This window comes from Callospermophilus lateralis, unplaced genomic scaffold (genome assembly GCF_048772815.1).
Source record: "Callospermophilus lateralis isolate mCalLat2 unplaced genomic scaffold, mCalLat2.hap1 Scaffold_113, whole genome shotgun sequence".
In the NCBI taxonomy this organism is placed as follows: domain Eukaryota; kingdom Metazoa; phylum Chordata; class Mammalia; order Rodentia; family Sciuridae; genus Callospermophilus; species Callospermophilus lateralis.
The window spans coordinates 4008310-4033798 of NW_027511570.1; the positions used below are offsets into that span (position 1 = coordinate 4008310).

At 31.6% G+C, this 25489-nt stretch overlaps 1 pseudogene across 1 annotated transcript in view; it reads left to right on the plus strand.

The window, feature by feature from the left end:
* The first annotated feature begins 3991 nt into the window (after window positions 1–3991).
* The window catches only part of LOC143386138 (cadherin-12-like), an 80725-nt pseudogene continuing 59227 nt past the window's right edge, over window positions 3992–25489 (plus strand). The window contains exons 1-2 of the transcript XR_013089812.2: window positions 3992–4146; window positions 22611–22798. The product of XR_013089812.2 is annotated as a cadherin-12-like (transcript). The remainder of the gene's footprint in view (window positions 4147–22610; window positions 22799–25489) is intronic.

The window sequence follows — 25489 nt, forward strand, 5'->3', positions numbered from 1 at the left end:
AACTAAGGCATACATAGTACCTGGAGAAGGAATAACAAGAGGGTGCTGTTAGCTTACTAAGACTGAAGGAGAGAGAGGGTCTAGGGACACAGGCATTATCTAGTGAGGGCCCCTGGGATAGAAGAAATGGAATGTGGGCTACTATGGGAATAAAAGCCCAGGCCAATTTCTGTTTTACTTGACAATACACTGCCAATAGACCTAAGGCTTCCTGGAGCCAAGGAGCAAAGTCTAGAAAAGTATTAAAGTAGATCTGTGGGGCGGGGAAGGGGTGGGAAAGGAGAGGGGAGGCAGCAATTGATTGTGTCTATTATATCCTCAATTCTTTTTTTAATTATATTTATTTTTTTATTAGTTACACATGACAGTAAAATGATCTTGACAATTCATACATTTGAATCAAATGGGGTGTAATTTCTCATTTTTCTGATTGTACAGGTTGCAGAATCATATTGGTCATACAGTCACGTATATACAGATAGCAATAATAATGTAATAATAATAATATAATGTCTATTTTATTCTGCTGCCCTTCCTACCTCCCTTCCTCTCCCCACTCCCCTCCCATCACATCTCTCTACCCAATCTAATGTGACACACTTCTTCTTTTTTTTCTCCTCACAACATTATATGTGTATTCTGTATAATGATGAGGGTCTCCTTTCATCTTCCATGCAATTCCCCTTCTCCCTCCTTTTCCCACCCATCTCTCTTCCCTATTTAAAGACCTAAAAAGAGCATAGTACAGGGACACAGCCACATCAATGTTTATAGCAGCACAATTCACAATAGCTACACTGTGGAACCAACCTAGATGCCCTTCAATAGATGAATTGTTAAAAAAAAAAAAAGTGGCATTTATACACAATGGAGTATTACTCAGCACTAAAAAATAACAAGATCATGGCATTTGCAGGGAAATGGATGGCATTAGAGCAGATTATGCTAAGTGAAGTTAGCCAATCCCTAAAAAACAAATGCCAAATGTCTTCTCTGATATAAGGGGTGTGACTCAAAATGGGATAGGGAGGAAGAGCAGGAGAAGAAGATTATATCCTCAATTCTAATAACAAAAGGTGAATGAAATGTTTACTTTAGTACAAGGCCTGCCTGATCTGTGGTCCCATGTCTTAGTACTGAACTTTACCTCTTCATTCAAAAATTAGCTTTTGTAAAATTATATACTAGATGATCACAGATGCTTTTTATGATATTTTTTCCTATATAATATTGTGTTATTTTTTATCTCAAAATGGCATTCTTGGAACATTTACTGTATTTTATAAAATAATCAGGCATTCATCAAGATTGAGGGACTATTGCCAAAGAAAATAAACTCTCTGAAGACTATTTTTCTTTGTTATATTATTTTAAATGTGTAAAACTATCTCAATCATATATGTCCATTTATATTGGCAGAAACTATGTAACAATATTCTTCCCATTCTAGTTGTCTTGATTAATACATTAGAAATATCCTCAGTTGGAAGATATTAAAATCATCCCAGGATTAATTATCTCTGTCTCCTTTTATCCAATAAATATGATTTATTTTAGAATTCTATGGGATGAATTAAAGTAAGTGGCATCATTTTTGTGAAATATTTATACTGTTCTATAAAATTCATTGGTTTGTTTTCAACTGCTCTCCTATAAGTCAGCCACTGTATCTATATACAAATACCAAAAGGAAGGTAGATAGGATGGACACTAATACTAACATGAAAACTTAGTTGGCTTGAAGCATTTTCTTCTGCTTCCTGCTGTCTGGTATGGAAGTACTGCAGCTCAGTTCTTTGCAAAGTCCTCCTACATCAAAACCATGTAATCTATTCTTGCTTGTTTGATTGGTTTTTATATTTTAATTGATTGATACACAAGTGGCCATAAGAGGAATAATTTCCTGAAAGAGAAATTTTCAGCATTTTAAAAAGTGATGTAATGAAAAATTCTCTTTTCATGTTCAATATTATAGTCTTCCCGATTCCCCAGATTTGTACAAGTTACAAAAATGTGCAAATGTTGCATTTTATTTTTGTGGAACCATGGTTTCTTAAATGTAAGTGATGGCGGTAAGAGCATCATTCTCATCATCACATATATTCTTGCTCTTCCAAAATTTTAATGTACTACCTTATAGTTAGTTAGGCAGCATGGTACCAAAAGAGGGCAAGGAACAGAAGGCAGGTCACCTATCATACCCAGGGCAGATGAAGAGGGCAGGGTGGCAGATGCCATGGGGACAACTTGACAAAATTAAAAATCACAGGGGGAAAAAAGATCACAGGAAAAAACAGATATTCTGAAAGTGAGTTATATGTATCTACCCCCTTTGCAATTGTATCTTAATGTTTTGATCTAACTTCATTTAAGTACATAGCTTTTTTATACACTTCACTAAGCAGAAAGAAACAAGTCCAAAATTCTCTCTCCCTTTCTCTCTTTCCTGCCTTCTCTCTCTTTTCTTTCTCTCTAATTTGATATTGAGGATTTTCAAACACAAACAAATTAAACAAATAAAAATATTTTATATATATTTGTAATTATTATATTTAAAATAAATTGTGCAAAGCTAGGCCTTAGTGAATAGAAGAACAAGTCAGTAAGCATATGAACATATGAATCAAACTCAGGGATTTATCTAAAATTTGCAGAAAGCATAACTCAGAAAGAAGTCACACAGATTAAGGTAGGCAGGACAGAGACATTAAAAACTAGAGATGAAAAATCTTAGTTGTAAGATTTAGTTGGAAATAAGGCATCAGGAGCTTAAGTTGGAGACAAACAGATTGAATCAAAATGGTGTCAGTACAAATTCTTGAATAAAACATCAGTAGCAAAATGAAGGCTGTCATTTTATAATTATTTCTTCCAAGTGTCAAAAGAAATTTCAGATTGCAGTTAAATCTGAATTGGCTTCAAAATGGCATTTGGTAGTTGGATAGTAAGTAGAAAGTAAAGATAAAATGAGGATGTATATTTGGTTTGTGATTTCAATGCTATGTGCTCCTGTTGCCACTCTTTGTCATACATACTTGTTCCCTTACAAAACACCACTATTAGTGCCACACAGGTTGAAGGCAAAGGCTGTCCCATCTTACCTTAAAACCATTGACTGAAAATAGAAATTAGGTTAATGCATTCAGTTTTTTTTTTTTTAAAGAATGCTGGAAGCTTTTACTTACTTCCTTTTGAATAAGTGTAAATATAAATTAGTTCTAAATTTGGACACAAAAGTAGAAACTGAACATCATGTATAAATATGCATATGAATCATTAAATTTATGACTAAAAATGTAATTATGGATAAATTCACTCGAACAATCATTTATTTGGTCAACCAGCTGTTGAGTTCCTTCCAAATATTGGGCATTGTCCTAGGTGCTGGAGGACCTGGTGACAAAGGAGACAGAAGTCCCAGCAATTATAAAGCTTAATGATACCTAAATGAAAAATCTATTGCTAAAGTAACTGAGGGAGTTGGTGAAAGACAAAATATATTGTGCAAAGGAGATTATTCATGAATTTAAAAAAACTAAGTGGCATATTTATCCTAGAAAATGAAAGTGAAGAAGAAAATGGTAATCATTAGAAAGTGAACACTCAACACAAATTGACCATGTACATTTTTTCACATGATTATGTTTACCAATTTTTTAAAAAAATTCTTATTTGAAATAGACACATTTGTGTAAATAAAATTTAACCTAATGTTCTTAGTTATATTTTAGAACTAATATGGTAGTTTTTAATAATTCCTCACTGCTGCTCTATATCTCATTGTAGGGTTGTTTCCGAAATTAAATTATATCTTAAGTATTGAGCATTTAAGGTGTTTTTAAATAACACATGTTTTCTCACGGCCATAACTTTGCTAGTGAATCTACATAGAATCATTTTATTGTGGTTGCAATCTATTTTATTATGGAAAGTACAGGATTTGTGATGTTTGTATTCTGTTACTATTTCCCCCTCAAGGTATTATTAGAACAGCTTTGCCAAACATGGGTAGAGAAGTCAAAGAACAATACCAAGTTCTCATTCAAGCCAAAGATATGGGAGGACAACTAGGAGGACTGGCTGGAACAACAGTAGTCAACATCACCCTCAGTGACGTCAACGACAATCCAATTCGCTTCCCCAAAAGTATGTAATTTACCCTAACTCAAAATTTGCAGAGCCATATGAAATTATTGAATTACAATGTTATATAATGAATTAGCAATTAAAATCATTTCCCAGACATTTTTTTGGTTTCAGGGAGCATAAGTCAACAGACAAAAATTGCATGACATCAGAATTTATAATTTCAATGTATTTCACATCCCATATTATTTTAATAGAAAATAGAGTTAATAATTGAACAATCAGACTTATTAAATCAATGTTAACTAAAACAAAATATTTATAGTTATTTGGGTGGGATCTTACCCTGATACATTATTAACTTAAGACGTAACACAAATATACATAATCTGATATAAGGCATCATATTTATAATACATGTACCATCAGATTTTTTATTATATATTTAACATAATAATTCTGTGACTCCATTTTTGTAAATATACACATGGAACTATATTCATATACTTTTGTGAATAGGATGATATTGATGATATGTTATTATTTTAGTTCTGACTAGTTATTTCATTTTAGTTTTGCAATAGGTGAAAATTGCTACAGTTTCTTTTGATAATAGAATGGTTCACACCTGTATCCTCTCTATAACTCTGTGTTTCCCTTTGAAAATGAGTATTTCTCACTTGTATTTCATCTAGTTTTCTGTTACAGTATTACATTTAACACCAATCAGAACCTATTCACTTCCCAGTGCATTTTGGGGAATTATTTCTCTGTTCCTCAGAGTTAGAATATTGATGCTGAATGGTTTTAGTCGTAGTTTTATAAGAAATTTGATTAAGTCACCAGGTAGTTTTTTTGTCTAGAGAGTTTAAAAACCAAAATGATTTTTTCTTTTTCCACTTAAGAAGGACAATTAGGGAGTTCATCTACTAAAATCTGTAGCACTAAGAATATTTAAATAATTGTATGTTTTATTGCTTTGGCTACATGTTTTCATATTTGAATGCTTTGTCACTTTTTTCTATATAGTTTCAACCTATATTTTCTTCATTGGTATATATTTTTATTTAGTAATCAGAAAGTCTAATTGCCAAATGTTTGGAATGGCATTTAGAAATCATTATACTTTAATGCATATGTTGATTAGTCAATTGAATCATTCTACCAGGACACATATTAAAAAATGCCATGTGATTCATGCTAAACATACATAGTTTCTGTCAATTTAAAAAATTTATGAATATGTTTCAAAGATAACACCAAACTTTAGAACATGGAAAGTATATAACAAAGTTTACTAGATAACGTTATGAGCAATAACACAAAATTCCTTAAAGCAATATTTTTTCTTACTTTTTTATTGAGGGAAACAGAAAAAACATTAAAAGGAGAAACAAATAATTAATTTGATTACCTATCATATGATCTCATTAAAGAATATGGTTCAAATTCTAAAAGCTATTCATGTTTTTCTTTTTTTTTTCTGTAGTTCTTTCTTATTCCTTTCTTTCTGTTTTATTTATTTTTTTAATTTTTTTTATGTCTGCTTTAAATTCGGCAAGCTGTGATAGATTATTGAGCAGTATGGATTGAGAGATTATTCTGTTTGCATGTAAAATGTGGGATATTAAACATGGGTTCAGATTCAGGTTTTGTGTATATAAAGCCTGTGGAATCTATAGTGTAGCAAATATGTTCTGGGAAATGTGATATTCTTATTTATATGGGTGATAGTGGTGTTTCCAGGTCAGAAATTCAAAACCACTACCATTGGAAAGATGTCCTATTAGTGGGTATGTGTCAGGGTTTTAGCCCCTGGTTTCCTCCTGACCTGCGGGAGACATGGGGAAAGCATGCCCTGACCAGGATGAGCCAAGAAAGGCAAAGGTTGACTGGCCTTCGGCACCCAGGCGCCCACACCCTGCCCTCCCTCGCTGAAAGACAATCAGACACGCTAGGGAGACCTTCAAAGCAGGATCTTGTTTATTGAGGAAGTACACACAGCTAATATAATGCTCAGGAGCCAATCAGAATAAAGGTCAGAGGGGTGGGGTGAGTTCACTTGTACACCCTTCCCATGTTCTGTAAGGGAAAGCATGAGCTGTCCACGAGGGTGGAAGAGTACTGGACCTATCCTGGAGGTGGTCTGTTTTTTCTGTCACCACCACGCTACCTACTGGCTGATTGCCAGGCGCCATCCCAGCGTCATGTGCGGCCCCAAGACCGGGAAGCAGGCAGCAAGTCATGTCCTACAGGTATGGGTGAAGAGTATTTTGTAGAAGTTTGGGCAGGGATAATAGACCTGGAAAATACACAATGAAAGTCTTGATTCAAGAGAAGCTACATATAGTTAGGAGACACAAATTCCTGCTTAGATCCCACTGAAACAGAAAGATAACTTTAGATCGTATGTAGGGGGTAAAAGAATATGGATAGGTCCATAGGCTTGTTGGGTATTTATTCAAGTTTCAATTTGTGTTTTTAAGTGTGATTAAACAAGAAAGTATGTGAGAGAAGAGAGCATTGAAACTGTTAGAGCATTTATAAGCTATTCCATGAACTTTATGATTACTGTCTTATCTTCTTTTTTACAATAACATTATTAGATTAATATTTATCACTTTGCCTATAAAGAAGATGGACCCTTAGAGAGATAAATACTCAGTTATCAACAATGAATTGAAGTTACAAGTTTTTTAACTCTGAAGTTCACAATTCTTCTAATTTAACATGATATTAAAAATAAAAACTATGGTTTTCTTTATATGCCACTCTAAAACAATATTATTTTAAATGCACCTCTAAAACAATCATAACATATATTAAACTGCCTATACTCATAAAGAGAAAAATGAGAGGGCAATAGAAAATTACTTAGCAGATCACTGTGATCAAATTATTTTATGATTGTATTACATGCACATTTGAACCACTGTCTAGCATTATAATAAGTGGGAGATATTGTTGAATTATTTGAAGGAAGAAGGTTTTCATGTTTTGCATGAATAAAAAATTAGTCAAACTGCCTGAAGTTTTACATGTCTTTGTGTCAAAACTTTTTTAGTGTAACATCATTTTGAATTACATTCGTCAGAGGAAAAGACAGAATACATTTATACACAGTAAAACCATTTCTTTCGAGGCCAGTGCTCATTTAGCAGAAACATTTCTCATATGGAGCAATTAAACAGCAAATATGACATAAAATTATGAACTGAAATGATATCTATTTGAATGTTAATGTCAAGAAAACATGTATTTCCTACATAAATAACTTAAAGGAGAATTCCCCAGACTAGCTATATTTGCTCATGACTCTTAAACAGTTATGATAAAAAATCTTGCTTCAGATGAATTTGAAATACTTTTTCCATTGCTTAAACATGCACAACATAATTTCTTAGAATTTACTTATCACAGTGCTTTATGGCAATGTGTATTCATATGCATGTATGACTTATTAAGCCCCCATTTGCATCCATTTTCTTCTATAAAAGGAGATGGGAAACCATAAATGGCAAATGTATTTGTATAAAACTTATGAAAATAGTTTATCATTTTACTGTTGATTTATAATTTATTGCCCCATGATTTTATAACTTTTCTCAGTCTGATAATGATGATGATGACTATGGTATTGACTAATAAATTACTATGTTTTACACAACATAGAAATTGTTGTGTGACAATGATTTGGATGTTCCTTCTCACTTAACTCTTATAATGACTCAGTTTCAGAAATAAAATTGCAATGCTATTTTGTTTAAAAAGTAAAAGAGATTCATCCAGGAACTTCATTTTTAAATTAACTCTCTCTCTAGAGTGGAAATTTATTTTTGATGCCTATGTTTACCCAAAAAGTTCCTCCAAGTAACCCAGAAAAGTGTCCACAAATGAAACCAATAATACTGGATCAGAAGTGGAAATAACCTGATACCTACAAAAAGAACTCTATCTAAAATCATATGAAGAGAAAGTATTTTCTTTAAAAAATGTTTTGCGTGAGAGTTATATGGCTCCTATCTATTACAATCAGGGATATCTCTAGAGGATCTTTATTTGTAAGTAAGCTACAAAAATATTAATGATTTCTATTACATGAATTTGAAGTGGCTAAATCATCTAACAAGCTGATCTAAAGTATATATTATGAAATCAAATTACTTAAGTAATGGGGTCGATTCAAGAGTATAAACATATATGCACATAGATATTTATGTGGTTATATATACACAAACATACACACAGTCTCAGAATATGTGTTATATGTGTTAAAATAGAATATCTCCTGGCCTTTGAGTTCAGAGAAGGCCTTGTACTACTCATCTGGATATGGTGAGGATCACTCAGTTCCTTTCACAAGCTTCCTTGTTACTCCCAAGTGCATTTTTTACACCTCACTTCCTATCTTGCCTGGAAATTCTGGCTAAGGGCAGGCGACCTGTTTATTCTCCAAACACAAAAAAATAAACAAACAAAACCTAATAACACTCCCATTATATGGCTAATCAAAGCCTTTGAGCCTGGTGTAAGTTGGATACAAATGTTACAAAGTTGTAATATGTATACACTATGTATTTATGTTACATTATTGCAGAAGGGCAATAATGTAACATAAATTACATTAAGGGCAATAATGTAACATAAAACAAAATGCCATGTATTGCTTTTTAGATAAAAGAGCTTTGATATGTGATAAGGACTGAAGTATACAGTAGTGTAGAGAAAGCCCACAGAAACAGTAAGTGAAGCAGAGCCTGGAGATATCTCAATAACAGAGTGGAAAGGACACGGGGATCTTCTGGACTCAAAAAGGAAGTTAAGTAAGAGGAAGACCAATGAAGAAATGACTTCAGCAAGAAGATGGCTTTTGTGTTAATATGATGAGCTTGATGGAGGGGAGAAAGCAAAAGGCCATTGAAAAAGGCTTTAAAATCCTTAAAAAGTGTTTTCAAAATCGAAGCCACAAAGAAATATTTCTAAGATATATAAGCAAAGAAGTGATACATGAACTCTCACACAAAGAGAAAAAATAACTGAATTAAAGAAATCATGCTCTGTTTATCATTCGAGTATGAAAAATCTTGAAAAGAAAATGAAGTTATGAGAAGATGAAAAAAAGCAGATCAAGTCTTTAATACTTAAATTTCTGACATTAGTGACGGTCTTTAACCATAGTTGTGAAAGAATCCTAAAGCTACCTTTAACTCCATATGGTTCACATTTCTGTACTTCATTTTTGCTTTATTATTGGTCTTAGGAGCTATATAGACAAAGAAACTGGATTTTGAAACTGTTTTGTTAATAAGAGCAACACAGAACCAAGTGTAATAGTAAAAACCTTGGAAACAAAATTCTGATATGTAAGAAATATATCTTATTAACAAATATTTGATGTAATAAAATATATCATTCAATAGAAAAATAATTAAAACTGCAGTTTTATTGAAGTAATGAATTGAAGTAATTGAATAATGTAAAAATAATATAATTTTTTATTTGAACCTGCATAAAGAGAATAAATTTTTAAATTTCTTCCCTCAAGCACCAAGTATAGATTTTTTAAGTAACTGACAATCACGCAACTTGGAATAAAAACAGTGATAAACTTATGAACACAATATATATAAATGTACTGGATGGGAATCCATATCATTACAGAACAATGGAAATGTTGGAAGAAATGATATCTACATTGATTACTGAAATAATATTATTATAATAGTGTTAGTGGAAAACCAAAGCTATACTGAAATACTTACAGCACTGCAAAACATGACATCCTATTTAAAGGTTTGTATATATAGAACTATGAAAAAGTAGAAGTGAAAAGACAGAAAGGGAAGGAAGGAAAGAAGGAAGAAGAAAGAGAAGGGGGAGAGAGAAAAAAAATCAAAGAGAGCATTGAAACCATTCCTGAAAAAATAAATGATAGTCAGATATTTATACATGAAGAGATTTGTAGTGATAGCTAGTGAAACATTAAGGCACCGGCAACTAAACAGGGAAAGTCCAACAGTCAAATACAGGCAATAGAAAAAAAGAAAAGCCAGTGCATTTGCACATGATTCATGATGGTATGATGGCCATTAAGAAATCAAATTAAGAGACAGCTAGTTGGACTGTCAGTTAACGAATTGGTTTTGGCTAAAAGAAACTAAACTCTGACATGAGAGAGAATATTACAAAACTTCATCTCTTCCAGATTACCTTATTAAAGTCTCAAAAGGAAATTCATGAGTAACCAATCCTTTGAATAAATAGATGAGGTCAGCTGAATTTGAAAGTCTAAATATTTATTTGTTTTAAGTATATCTATATCTATCTATATCTATATTGATCTTTATTTTTATTTGTTTTTATGTGGTGCTGAGGATCAAACCCAATGCCTCACAGGTTCAAGGCAAGTGCTCTACTACTGAGCCACAATCCCAGTCTTGAAAGTCTAAATATTTATTAAAATTTTGTTAGTTTACTTATTTTTGGTACCAGGAATTGAACCCAATGGCAAATAACCACTGAGCTATATCCTTGGCCATTTTTATTTATTTATTTTTATATTGAGACAGAGTCTTGCTAAATTTCTTAGGGCCTCCTAAATTTGCTGAGCGTGACTTTGAACTTGTGATGCTCCTACCTCAGCTTCCTGAACTGCTGGGATTACAGGCATCTGCCACCATGCCCAGATAGGCTCTTAGTTTAAAGGTGCTCAATTTTTTTCTAAATCATAAGAAAATTTGTATTATTTTTGTGGAATATTTTGATAAGGTTATTTGACAATTTATGTTAGAATTCTTAATGTGCTATATCTTATTTGATTAATCAGAAATTATAGGGATAAAGTCAACTGAAAGAACGGTTTACATATTTAAAAAAGGATTTAAGGGAATATTAAATGAACTCTGTTAAGATGAATGAACAATGGAAAGTTATTGATGCACTTGAAAGGATGTGCACTCTTGCCAAGATCTACATCATGTTTATTACCATGTAACAGGAATAGTGAGTATATAATTCATATGTATTGAATATATATATATATATATATATATATATATATATATATATATATATATATATTATAGAATGTGAAAGAGATTTTTATTCTGATAATAATTAAGTAATATAAATGGGCTGTTGAAATTCCAATGCAATTTTTTGAAAAAAATATAAAGGACAATTAGATTTGTAGGGAAATATAGATATGTTTATTGAAACTGTAGTTACTATAACTGCAGTATTAGATGTAAAACTTATACTTGCATAGAGGTACTTTGTAAAAAGGAAAGGAGAATCAGAAGTCCAGAAAAAAATGTAGTCAGTTTTCCTTTTTTTTTTTTGCACTACAGGCATAGAAAGAGTGTAGAAATAAATTAATTTTATCTTTAAAGCCTCATCCCCTTTTGAATATTTTTAAATCTCCTGATAATCTTTTTCTCCATATTTTCACTGACTGTGCTCTTTAAACTTTGAAAATAGAAACCCTCCTGTTTATGCCTAACCCACTAAGTCACACATTATTGAAATGTACATGCTTCAATATGGCTGAAAGTATTAATTTTGAGTTATTTGTATTTTAAAAGCTTGCTTACTAACAAAATATTGCCTCAGTTTAATTGATTTCAGGTAGTAAAATGAGACCAAGTGGACAAACCAAATAAAGTAATCATTCTGTGGGTCAGAGATGCCACTTGACTGGTCCTTCTCATAACCTAGAACACCTGAAACAGGTGTTGAACAGATTATCTGAGCTTATAGGGCACATCTCCCAGGACTGTGTTCAATGATGACACATAGTTGACTTGAAATTGTCTGTGGTGGGAGTTCTTATGCCATAGAAGTTGACAAACACTAAAACTCAGGGCTTATACCTGCATTCCCTCCCTACTCAATATGTATGTTCACAGTCATACCCTACCAGGGTATGAATGGGAATTATGATAACAGTATAGACATCATAGTTCTAATGTGATGATAAAAATATTTATTGATGGGAAAGATTTTAGATACATGCTACAAAATGTAAAGCAGTTTAGAAATGATTCCTAAAAATATTTATTCTTCTTAAAGGGTAATATGTATTTTAAAATGTCTTTCTTTCCTTCATATTTATGTCCATTGACTTTCTAAAAGCTTTATACATTTATTCCATGTTATTTCTGTGTCAGAAAATAATGTACTCACTCCCTGTGAGTGATAGACATGACCCTGTCTCTTCTTGCAGAAGAGCATGAGGAAGACATTGCAGGTACCTCAGAGAGAAGTACTACGGGAGACTCAGTTAGCACACAATAACAGTAATACAGAGAAGAAATATGTGTGAGATCTCTGTTAGCAAAGACTATGGTAGTTGTGAAAATGATAATATGTGTATAGATTTCAACAATTTTATTGGATCAAAAAATGGTAGTATTTATTTTCTATCAATGGAGGATTTTAATTTATGGAACAGGAGAAATACTACTTGCTGAGACATTGCATATTAGATATCTTTTGGGGGACATGGCAATCCTATAAGCTCTATGTGGAATGCAACAAGATCGATGCCTTGAAGTTTTGGAACATCATAATGTTTTGCCAAGTATAAAACTCAGAAGTTGTATATAGAGAAATTTAAAATATAAAAAAAAGTTAGTGTGAATAGAGTAAATGAAGTCAAGAGGATAGATGAAATTAACTAGAAGAGAAAAATCAAAGGGGCGGCTGGAGACAATGGCTCTTGACCATGATTGTCAATAGAACCAGAAGGAATGTAAAAAATCCTGTTATTCAGGTCTAAACACAGAACCACTAAAGTAACCCCTCTTTGGGTTATTCTTGGGCTGCAGCATTGTATCCAAATCTTTCCATATGATGCTAACATGCAGCAGGAATTTTATCTGATCTTGAGGACATAACAAAGGGCATTGGGGAGGGGACAGCTGTGAAGTGGAAGAAACCAGAACTCTATATAGAGAATGTAAGAGATGTTAGAAGTGTGCTTCAAAAAAGAGGGAATGTTGAAGAGGGTTGAATGATGCCCAAAAATTGTTAAGAATTTAATGACAAAGAAATAAAACTGGCAATATCAGAGGAAATCTTTAACAGAATAGTGGCTTCAAAAACCAGCCTAAGTCTACATGTGGCTTGCTTGTTAGGTAGAAATAGGTCACAGTGACAATAAAGGAGAAATTTTGTTAAAAAGGGGACAATAACTAAAAGAGTGCCTGGAGTCAGTTTGGAGCAAAAGAAAAACTTTGTGAAATAATCAAATATGAACACTGTCTATTCTTGGGAATATCTCAGTTAAGAAGAATATTGATTGTGAAAACAGACTGTGTGATAAATTGTACCAGTATTTGCATATTGCTGGAGTTCAATAGTAAGAAGGGAAGATGAAGGATATCTCAATTGAAATTGGCTAAAAAGCGGGAGGGGGATGCTTACAGATGTAATAAAAGTTTATTATTGAAATTTTTACCATGATGCTAAAATTCAGTGAATATCATCTAGACAAGTATTGTCCAAAGTCAAATGTAGAATTTAAAATGAAAATGTCAGGATGCATTTAAGACTGTTGAGTCATTAGTCAGAACAAGATATTTTGTGTGTTTTTTTTTTTAAAAAACACTTTTTATAGAGTATGGGGAATAATAGAAAAAGTTTATGCTGAGGTATTCTTTGAGAGAGTGATGAAGAGTTCCCATATAATCAAAGTAAATAGTGTGGTTGCTCTTTTCCTAGCCTCAGGTATGTAGAGAAGAGCCTCCTCAGCAACCAGGGCAGATCACAATGGCTGCTGTTATTTTCCCAGACAGGGAGCAAATCCTTGGGATAGTGTTTTCCATATGTTTAAGAATGTTGAAGTACCCAAGGAAAGCTGTTTGTAAAAATAATTACATGATAACCAAAGGAAGGGTAAAGATGTAGCTGCAGAAGGGAAAAATACCCAAGAGTCATTTTAAGTCCTACAAAGGAGATTTTCCTCATATTGAGAATCTGTGTGTGGAGTGCATCACTGAGGGATCTGGAGGGTGAGGCAGTGTTCTATCAAAGTAGAGGCAATTCCTTGCTCTTGGGGGTTGCAGGATGAGATGCTTCCAAGATTCTTCACTCACTGCCACTCAGATAAATCAGACCTGGAGAAGCAAAACTATACCTTAAAACAAGGACACACCAAACCCCTAGCTTTGCTGTGTCCTACAGTTGGGGAGTAATATCTTGGAGAATTAATAGGGAACAAAAAACTGACCACTATATTGTAGTTACTGCTGCAGATGATGTTCTGGCTCAACATTGTTTTCATCCAAGGAAAGACATTCACTGAGGAAATGGAGAGGGGAAGAAGGAGAAAAATGAACATGCTGTACCTATTCCAATAACAGGAATATTAGTGAGGGATTGTTTGCAGGTTTGGGAAAGTGAAAAATCTACATAACACCATTCTAATTTTATTCTGTGAAATACAGTTCACAGTCGTTACCTGGGAAAAGAATTAGTGAAGTTAGTAAAGCTGAGTTTGTGGAGAGTGGATTGGTTTAAAATAGAAATGAAAAGAGAATGGCAGTTACTTTAGCATCTGCATACTTTGCAAGCAATGAGGAAGGTGAATTCTAGGTTAATGATCATAATTTAAACCAATATCTAGCTGTCTTTCTTGTTTTTTCTTAGTCATACATCTCTCCTCTTTAGAAGATTAATTATGACTATTAAGGGTTGTCTTTTGTCAGATATAGTAATAAAAGAATGTCAGAAACCAGGCATGGTGGCTTATCCTGTAATGCCAGCAGCTTGGGAAGCTGAGGCAGGGGAATCACAAGTTCAAATCCAGCCTCAGCAATTTAGCAAGACCCTGAGCAACTCAGCAAGACCCTGTCTCTAAATGAAATATTATAAAGGGCTGGGGATGTGGCTTAATGTTTAAGCATCCCTGAATTCAATCCCTTGTACAAAAAAGGTGGGGGGCATTGGGAATATATATAGGCCACACATTAATAGTTTATTGAAATGATAAATCAAACTTTTCAAGTGCATATGGAAAGGACAGGAACAAGATGAGAATTTATACAGATTAATATACCAGTGGTCCTTCTGATATTGGAGTTGATAGATCACAGTGGGAGTAGCTGAACAAAGAAAATTATAAGTCAGGAAATTCTTAGCCTATTAGCTTTTTCATGTGGTTGTTTCTGTGGATTGATTCTATGGATTGATGGTTCTGTGGATTGTTTCCTATTAGATGACCTCACAGACCCAATATCAAGTTGGCTCAGTTCACACTCTCAGTCTAAATATCATACATGGAATAGAATTATAAACATTGCTTCAGACCTTCGAAGTTGCCATGCTAGATTAATATTTGTGATTTTTCAATTAAATTCTTCAATGACATTAAATTGTTAACACTCCTAGATATGTTTAAACTCATTTGAACATTACACAATATATACATATTTTTAAAAGTAAGATGGGGAACCTCATAAATATGTATAAATTTATGCTCTTATGTAATCATTCAAAAGAAAATTATTGAATTCTGAAATAGACAAAACTATAAAAAATCTGTTTATCCATTTTTATATTGTCTTCATCATCCTGTGGACAAAGCTACTAGAAGCTGCAGTTGGACCTAATCTTTTACCTGAATTACAGGCATGCTAAGTAATTAACTTACTATATAAATATGATTTACATCTGGCCCTATATTTTTGCATTGTTTTATTTGCATAGAACCAGAAGTTTTAGATGGATGAGTTCTTATTACTCTTAGAAAAGATTTATTGCTATCATTACATAGAATTTATAAAACTTAATCCATTAATTTTAGATATATACTTAACAATTCATGTACATGCTTGTACAATTTAGAAGGGACATTTATAACCTTTGTAAACGTTCTTTTCTCTTTTAGTTGTTGAGAACTGAGATTGTATTAGATATAAACATTTCTAAATTGCACTAGATTTTACAAACATTTTGTTTTCCTTTCCTCTTCTGAGTTCTTTGAATTTCCTTTGTTTTTTTTTCTACTATTGTATTTTAAAAGGGAAATAATTTAACTAAAATAGTAAAGTTGTTGGTGCCCAATCCTTGACATTTTAAAACGTGTTCAACCTGCACTTTTACTAAGTCAATCATTGCTAGAAAATGCTTCTCTTTCAATTGATACAAGTTTTTCAATGGCTTTAGGTAATGATAAATTTGTGAACAATTTAAGATGAAAAATTTCAAAACTTTTTTAGAAAACTTATATCAGTAGAGTAGAATAAACACTAGTTCTCTTCAAATTTATTGTCACTAGTCTCATAGACATTCTGAGAGTGAGTAGGGATAGATTTGTCATTCCTGAGGTTCTATTTACAGATGTTTAATGTGTTTGGTTTAAGCCCAGATTGAAGTCAATTTTGTCATCAGAAAGGTCTTTTCTTGTGGACTTTTTTTTTTAATTAAAAAACTGCTTTAGCATTTTGAAGACAGAGGACCTAAAATATTACTAAACTATCAAAATATTTTGTTATTCCTGAATTCTCCAATTTTCAGAACAAGAAAATAAATATTTTAGTAAAATTTAAAATAATTTTTCAGCATTCTCTTTTTTTCATTCTCACACATTTGTACGCAGCTTTCTCTTTCTTATTGTTATTCATATAGAAAAATATTATAATGCATATTCATGGGGACATTATCAATAAAAATATTATTTAAAATTTAATTAGTAGTAATGGATAATATAAATTATGTTATTATACACACACACACACACACACACACACACACACACACATATATATATATATATATATATATATATATATATATAAAACTAAATTTTATTTACTATTGTACCAGTGAATTTTTGAAAATAAATCTACAAGATGAATCAAAATTATTATTACACCAATCTTAAAAATAAAAGAATCACTAAATATTTTGCCCAAGGTCACAGAGATATAGGTAAAGTTTCTATAAAGTTATTATTATTTTTTTAACTTACAACGATGTTGGTTGCTTTCTCTTGGTATGTTCTTTACATACTACATTATTTGTCTATTATTACATTTGCTTAAGAAATCAAATCATATGCAATTAGGTGAAATTAGATGGCAGTTCAAGGAAAAAGCATACAGGATCATTATTTAAACAATTCTATGTCTAAATCTAATTATGTAATCTACAGTTAGGTGATTGTGTATGTATATGCATATACACATTCTGAATATTAAATGTAAACTTTTTTAAAAAATTGTATAATTATTTAGGTGGGCTCAAGGATACAATTTTGAGTTCTTAAAATGTTTAATAATTCATATCAATTTATTCTTAAACATTTTATATTTCTAGCATTCTAGTGCCGCAGTCCGGCTGCACCAAACTAACGGGGGGGGGGGGGGGTGACGAGCAACTTGTGTACATTGATACAGCAGGAGTGGGAGCCGTTTATTGTAGGACAGGAGGGGTATATATAATATATACATTCCACACAGCTTATCTTAATTAACGTAAACTAGATACAAGAGTCAACCAATAAGGAATCTCCACACTTAATGGCTCTCTGACATTACTTCACAAACCACTCCCTCTGGCAAAATGCCAGGCGCCAACTTGACTTGTTTACAGACCCTAACATTCTAGTATTTAAATTTTTTAATTTGTTCTTTCTAGGTATACATGACAGTAAAATATATTTTGACATATTATACATACATGGAGTATAACTTCCCATTTTTTTGGTTTACAATGTGGAGTTATAGTGGTTGTATATTCATATAAAAACATAGGAAAATTATGTCCAAATTATTCTGTGGTCTTTCCTATTCCCATCTCTCCCTTCCCTTCATTCTCATTTATCTAATCCAATGAACTTCTAGTATTTTTAAGCTCCAATTATTACCTGTCATATACAAATGATCTTTATAAATAGTTGAATGTTGAGCTCTTACACAATTTTTTTGTCATCTGAAGACTTATTGCTTTAAATATAAAATGTATTTCAAAAGTAAATTTGTAAAAATTTATTTCATTGTTTTAAAAAAATTTTCACATTGCTGAAAGTTTTCAAGATATTTATAATTTGTTCATTCATTTAATATATTTGGTTATATCATATTTTCTCAGTAAATTAAAACATTATTTATATTCTTTTAAGTAAATATATCTCTCTTGATAGTTTCATTAATGCTTCTGAATTTTCTAAAAGGAAAAAATTGAAGGAAACTATATAAATTTGATCACTAAAATTCCACCTTAGATCATTACATGTAATATTTCTTCTTTCCCAAGGGATTTTGGGAAAGCATCATTTGTGCATTCTATGAATATGTAAATATATTTTTTACTGTGGGTACCATCTCTTGTCATCTGTTTTATTTCTTAATCTGTGTTGTATAGGTAGTGCCATTAAGATGTTTCATATGCATCAAAAGTAGGACACCCAGAAAATGATGGCAGTGTAATTTCATAGTACATCATAAACAATTCAACTTTTGCACAGCTGAAGATTACTTCAGAGTTCTGAATTAATCTGAATGACCCCAGCTTTAATGCTGTTGAGATTCTAGAAATGATAAAATGTCAAGTCATTGAAAATAAACCGACAGAACCTAAACAATCTGACGTGACTAATGCACAGTTTCTCTGGCTTTTTCCATACTCTGTAGCTTCTATTACCAGCTGCAGTATTTTACAGAGCAATGCTTGTCTTAATGAACATGCACATCTTTCACCTTATTGAAATATATGTCTGTTATGTAAAGAACAGAAAATCTACTGTTCTGTGTATTTGAGTTTTACATGCACTAAAACCTCGATGCACAGAAGAAATGTAAGTGATAAATAATTTCTTTATTACGTCTTAATTTTAAGGGATACAGATTAGTCAAATGCTGTTACATCAACCATATATGAACAATGCCACTCTGAATTTACCACAAGTTTTCCAAAGCCATTAAATATTAATGAAATTTGTGAGAATGCTCTGAGATGACAACTCTCAAAAAGAACTGCTTAGATAACTTATAACTTATATTGACAGAGTACTACAAAGTATAGCTATCTTCACATTTATTGTTAATGGACTCATAAAGTGTTCTTTTTTAAAGCATAAAATTCACATCTCAGCATAGTGTCTTCAAGGGGGGTTATTTCATCTCTAGTCTGCATTATTTGGTACCCTTCAAAGTTTAAAGTGCTTTTTCTCACAATAGAGGGTCTCAGTTTTGGCTAGACTTTCCATACTCACTAACCATTATCCAGTAGACATGACTCTAGTCTTTATTATTTTTCTCAATATACAATTTATTTATTTTTGCTTCTATACTTTTCAAATAAAAAGCTACCTTATGAAATCTAATACGCAACTTGAAGCTGCTCTAACTGAATATATTGGAAAGTGTCTGCAGAAATACCCTATGCTCTTTATATCCTCCTATTTCCCTAAAGATATCATCCAACACCTGCCCTGCACTCCTCAGGGAGGTATCCTCACCAACCCAACAGAAATCCCCTGTATAGAGCATCATGCTATTGCTCTCAAATCAATTTTTATCCTTTTACTTTGTAATGTTTAACAATAAATTTCCTAACTAAATATCCTATGAGAGGGAGATTTATAGTACTCATTCAACTTAAACCTCCATTTCTCTATTTTTTCAGCAAAAAATTTAAGACTCTAACACTGATGGACCATGAGATTGGACTGTGACTAATCATACTATCAATTTAAAGCTTTTATTGTTTCTACTGATTTTTATCCCAATCACACAGTGAGAATCAAATGTTGTAGACTCACTTCCTAATAAATCATATTTATATTTAATTGACATTAAAAATTTTAAAAGGGGGATTCCACTTCTTGGGTCCCTTTCTTCCTCCGGGAGAAGTCTTTTGTGCTGTTCTTTAATAAACTTCTAATTTCTACTCTGAAAAAAAAATTCAAAAGGAAGTGAAAAATATCTCATATATTCTGTGCTCTGTTACTTTTCTCTGAAATTTCTCTTTGAGAAGTTGAGTAAAACTTGAGTGACTATGCCCCATGCCTTACTGCCACACTAAAAATAAATTCAAGCATCTTGATTCTTGCTCAAAACTCAGGAGTCCCTCAAATCTGTACTTATTGAGAAATATTTGTGATCTGAAGAATGTAGGTGACAATGGTCACATTAATTTCTACTAGGTACTTGTCACTTTTTGATAAAAGACAGATTGCCCTTGAATGTCCCACTTCCCACTTTATCCTTCTTGGAGACAATTGGGCAACATTTAATCCTTTCATTTTTTATTTTTCTAGTTGATCTGGTGGCCTAGGTTTCAAACCCTGCTTAGAATTTTGTGAACATTGAACATCTGGCAGCAACTGTGTTGTTTGGCAAATAAAACCTAATGAAAACAATACTAGATTATGAGAAATGGCTACTTGGATCAATTACTATGACTTTCATTAAATATGATTCCTTAATAAAGTCTATATCAATGCTCCAACATTGTCATTAGAAAGTTTTATTATCATTTGTTTGTATTGTATATTTACTTATTTAAACTGTATATGGTGTATTCTTTTAGAAAGTCATCTTACATGTATAATACTAAACAATTAATTACTTACTCACAATTATTTTAGGTCAGTATAAACTATACCTTCTAGTGGGACACAGTGGCTCATGCCTGTAATCCCAGCAGCTCAGGTGACTGAGACAGGATCATTGCAAATTCAAAGTCAGCCTCAGCAAAAGCAAGGCGCTGATCAACTTGGTGAGACCTTGTTTCTAAATAAAATACAAAATAGGGCTGAGGATGTGGCTAAGTGGTTGAGTGCCCCTGAATTCAATATCTGGTACCAACCCCAAATATATATATATACCTTCTTTCTTGTGCATCAAATAAACAAGATATAGGTGGATATTTAGCCCTCTTAAGACAGAATGTGTGTTCTATTGAGGTGATGTTCTTTCGATGTCAGTTAAAATAAGGCAGATTTCAAAATAATTTACAAGAAAAAATGGGAAATATTTGGGAGGTAGAGGGTAGCTGGCAAAATTTAACTGTTACCAGGGCTGATGAGATTACCAAGTTTTGCCAACTGATTGTGAAATAACTATATATTCTATAAAAATAATTGGTAATGAAAAATGAAATGACTTAATTTAATAATTTTTCATGCCATCTTGAAGCAAATAATTATAATTTTAAAAAGTAATTTGTTGAGTGAACTTCACCATGCAAGAAAAGTCTTGAGTGCCATCATTACTCAATATTCACATATGTACTAGAATTCTAAAAGAACTTAATCACTGCACTTTGTTTGTCCATGGGAAAGTGACATTCAAAATTTATTTATAGAATTTGAAACTGGAATTCCAGTATCAAAATTAAACATTGAACTTCTTCATTCATTTTAGCATCTGCACTTTTAATTTCCTCCTTTTCTTTTCCTTTTTTTAACTTTGATTTGAATATTATTGTTTACCCCATTAATATTCACTTTGATGAGATGTTCAAAAAATAGTATGTCCTATTTATTTTCTTTATCTAAAACTTTAAATTTTTGACAAAGGTTTTAAATTATGTCTACTATTTTCATAGTTCTGGAATATTTTCCACAGATAAGTATTCTTTTTTTTACATTTTTTTCCTGATCCAGTACATATTTCATGTAATGTAAGTATTCTATTTGGTGGTAAAAATGATCATTTTAATTTTTTCTCCTTTAATGAGAAAAAGAAAAAAATTGGGGAGTTCAAACTTTATGTACTCAGTTTAAATATTAGAAAGTGTGCCAAGTTAATATGTATTAAAAATGAGCTGACGCCTGGCATGCGCGCGGCTCTGGGTTTGATGCACCTCATACAAATAAAGATGTTGTGTCTGCCAAAAACTAAAAAATAAATATTAAAAAAAATCTCTCTCTCTCTCTCTCTCTCGCTCTCTCTCTCTCTCCCTCCCTATTAAAAAAATGAGCTGAATCTTTGTCTCCAATATGCCTTATTTAAATTCATCGAGGTAGAATTTTGTATTAGTGTACAGCTTATTATTTCAGTTCATTGTAAGATAAATTCATAGTCATTGTAATGGTTACTTTCTGGATACATAACCTTCAAATTCATAAATAACTATCCATCTATCTATTATCTATTTATTATCAATTTATTAATTATATATATATATATATATATATATATATATATATATATCTTCTTATTGTGTTTTAGATTATATTTTATTGGTATTGATTACTTTGGTGACAATTATGAAGACTTTTACCCTCACATAGAAGGTATACTTTGATATCCATCATATTAAAATATTTCCACACAGTAATTTTAATATAGCACACTCTATTATTTATAATACCCATTTAAAAATCAAAAGCAGGTCTACTGAAGTGAAAATGAAGTTATTACATATAATCATAATCCTTGACAGCAAATTGCCTTTGCATTTTGCTCTATAATGTTCCAAATTTGATTTACTTTTTGCAGTCTACATTTTTCAAACCTGATAATCTTCCTTTGCTAGTTCACTGTCAATGCAAATTACATATATTTTATCAGGCATCTTCCATCTGAAAGTTCCTGAATCTTCTCCTGTTGGCTCAGCTATTGGAAAAATAAGAGCTCTGGATCCTGATTTTGGACAAAATGCGGAAATTGAGTACACTATTGTTCCCGGAGATGGAGGGAATTTGTTTGACATCGTCACAGATGAGGATACACAAGAAGGAGTTATCAAACTGAAAAAGGTACATAAACAAAGGTTTTGACAGTTTACTATCTAAAAATAATTAAAGAAAATGAAAGAGTATTAGCAATTTTAATTTTCCTTTAATTAGTAATATTTTAAATAAAAAAGTTATAATTATGAAATATTCACTCCCACAGATAGTGTTATTCTATGATTTAACAAATATGGATTTATATTGAAAATTGAAGCCTAATAATTTGATTATTTACTTTTTTAACACTCTTATCAGAGTTTAATTTTTAATTAATTTTATAGCAATGTATGTACAAAAATGATCAATTTAAAAATGAAAAAACAATCAATAACTTTTATCTTACCAAAGTTGATCTTGACATTTCATGACTTTTTGGAGAACACAGAGTATAAATATCTAAGTTAGCACATTATTGGTGAGAGTTGATATCACAGTGGAGAAACACTATTGTTGGTAAGTTTTATTCAGTGCAGAAGTGGAAGAAATAAGAAAGGATAATAATGGACTTGAGAATTCTGTAAGAAAAAAGCCTACAGAGACTTTTACTTTTATCAGTTAGGAAGTAAGACTAGAAATATCCCCAGTGAAGAGATCATTGAAATAATACAAGAAAGAGATTTAGATGCTAATAGTAGTGAAGATTGAGAGAATTGTGATTCTGGCCAAACTTTAGAGCAAGAGAAAGAAAGGGAGAGTGGAAAGAGCAGCGGAGGAGGACAGCAAAGTTGTTCAGACCCTTGAAAGAAATCATTACTTGCCCAATATGTAGTTTTGTCTTTTATTGGGTAGTGGCACATGAAGGAGTGTGTAAATGTGAGAAAGAAACCTGATTCCATTGGAGGCATGTAGATTGCTTCCATTATAATGAAGAAAACAATGAATTTTGAGTAGTGAAGTATAGCAAAAAAGTGAATCTTATTAAATTTAGGTCTTCTTTCCCCCTCTCCTTGTACAATGTATACTCTCTTAACCCCAAACTGCAGTACATGTCATTTCTGTTACTATTTATGATTATTTCAACCCAGAAGAAATATTTTTGAAATAAGTGCTATTAATCAGTCTTTTCTTCTCATATTTGTTAGGAGCTCTGAATTTTAATAAGAAACACTATGAATTATAATGAAAATCATCATAAAAGTAAATTAAGCTTCATATAGATAGTCATTTTGTTTTTATTCCCACAAATGTACATAAATTGTACTTAGTCCAGAAGTTAGTTAACACACATGATACCATCTAAAATTATGCATTAATGCTGAATTTGAGAAATACACAAAGAAAAAAGGCGTATGATTCTTGTGTATTTCTCTTTTGATATTTAGTATTTCTCTTTTCTACTCAGTAACATATCAGTGAATATTCTTATTAATTTTATGTAAAAGTATAATATTTAAATATTTTTCAAAATCAATCCAAATGAAACAACTGTAACAAATATTAATAAGCTAATAATACTAAAAATGGTAGAAAATATTTTACTATTTATGATCATAAATAGTATCTTAAAATTTAAAATTTAACCATTAAATTAATTAGATTTACAAAGTTTATCTGAGTTGCAGAATTAATACTAAATTATGCATATATACATTTAAATATTCTTTCATCTTGCTATTATAAAAGTATTTTATATTCATCAATGTAGTTTTATATATTTTATATTTACTTTTATAGACACCTATTTTTCATCCATGCCTGTAAGTAACTGATGATTAGATGTCAATCAGAAAAATCTTTATTTTTAAATATATTTGGAAAGAAATAGTGTTATATTTCTTTATTATTTTATGAAGTCAAAAATATAATGTTTTAAGGAAGTGTTGCAGTTATAAATTATAAAAAACTTAACTATTATTAATCAGTAAAAATGTATTTTCAGTCCAAGGAAAGATTCATAGTGAATAGGTGCTACATCATTTTTTGTTTGAATTTTTGAGAATTTTAAAAAAAAATTTTATTGGATTGACTTTGAGATTTATAAAACTATGGAAATGCCTTATTAAAATTGAATTACATAATGCAGATAATCAATCTGAAAAATGTGTCTCTAAAAAAGACAAAACAGTGTATCCTCCTGAGGTAAATTAATCATTCATCTTACTGGCATAAAACTCCTTGTCCAAATAAATCTGTGATTATACCTTTCCCTTCATCATTCAAGGGATATTTATGGTGTAGCCACCATGTCCCAGATCCATTTTGGACTCAAAGATAGACATTCCCTGTTCTCCAGCTCCATCCATTCAATTGGGAAAATCGGAAAATTAACACATGAAATATCTCTATCAGCAATGATAGATTCAAGCTGATAGACATAAATCAAGGTAAAGAGATTACAGGAATGTGAAAGGCAGTCTTATAGTAAAGGTCAAGAAGACTTTGGGGCTATGGTGAAATGTAAGCATATTTCTGAAGAAAGACAGATGAACAACAACTGTGTACATTACATGTGTTCAGAAAAACTAAAAAACAATTGCAAAATCTCTCTCTAAGGAGGGACTGATGAACAAAGAGACTGGAAAGGTCAGTGAATAAAAGGAATGTTGATTGAAGACAAGGTATTCAATGTCCCATGATGGAGGTCTTGTAGGTCAGGTCAAGGACTCTGAGCTTGGTAATAATGAGGGGAGTTATACGTAAATCACCTCTGTTCTAATAGAGTTAGTTTACTCTGTATGCTTTGAGGAAAATCAGACTTAAGCAAGTAAGACTTAC